This window comes from Penaeus monodon, chromosome 24 (genome assembly GCF_015228065.2).
Source record: "Penaeus monodon isolate SGIC_2016 chromosome 24, NSTDA_Pmon_1, whole genome shotgun sequence".
In the NCBI taxonomy this organism is placed as follows: Eukaryota; Metazoa; Arthropoda; class Malacostraca; order Decapoda; family Penaeidae; genus Penaeus; species Penaeus monodon.
Genome location: NC_051409.1, coordinates 44,013,395 through 44,013,884, shown reverse-complemented (window position 1 = coordinate 44,013,884; position 490 = coordinate 44,013,395). Strand labels below are relative to the sequence as shown.

The 490-nt window shown below is 31.6% G+C and overlaps 1 long non-coding RNA gene across 1 annotated transcript in view; it reads right to left on the bottom strand.

Moving 5' to 3' along the window:
* Positions 1-434, bottom strand: part of LOC119589026 — a 25,309-nt gene extending 24,875 nt beyond the window's left edge. Inside the window, exon 1 of the long non-coding RNA XR_005230163.1 lies at positions 4-434. This is a non-coding gene — a long non-coding RNA (uncharacterized LOC119589026). The remainder of the gene's footprint in view (positions 1-3) is intronic.
* Positions 435-490: the final 56 nt, after the last annotated feature.

Below are 490 nucleotides of genomic sequence, written 5' to 3'. Positions count from 1 at the left end.
CACCTGGAGTGGAAAGTATATCTTAGTGTTTTAGTATGTGTACGTTTTAGTGCATGCATGTAACAGATAAGAAAGAAAATGAAACTGGATACTCTTTGCTCTTAGTTGCTGAGTGCCAGTGAAATGCCACTGCTCCTCTTGTTCATCTCCCATCACTCACTACCATTCATCTCAGGCATCATTGATAATTTAATTTATTCTTATGCAAGTGCTCTGATACCTTTATGTACTTTTGCCTCATTTTTCCTCATATATGTACAACATACCATATGTATATCAAATAAAAATGTCTCCACTCACTTATAGGTTAAGTAATAGTTGGGAAAATATTTCAGCTAATGTTAAATATATATTTACAAAAAAAAATTATAAATACTAACAAGATTGGAACTACTTTAGATCATCATCATAATCAAAGAGCATGTCATACATATGTAAATGACTATATTTCTTGTATATGGGTTTATATGTGCATATGTACCAGTTGGAA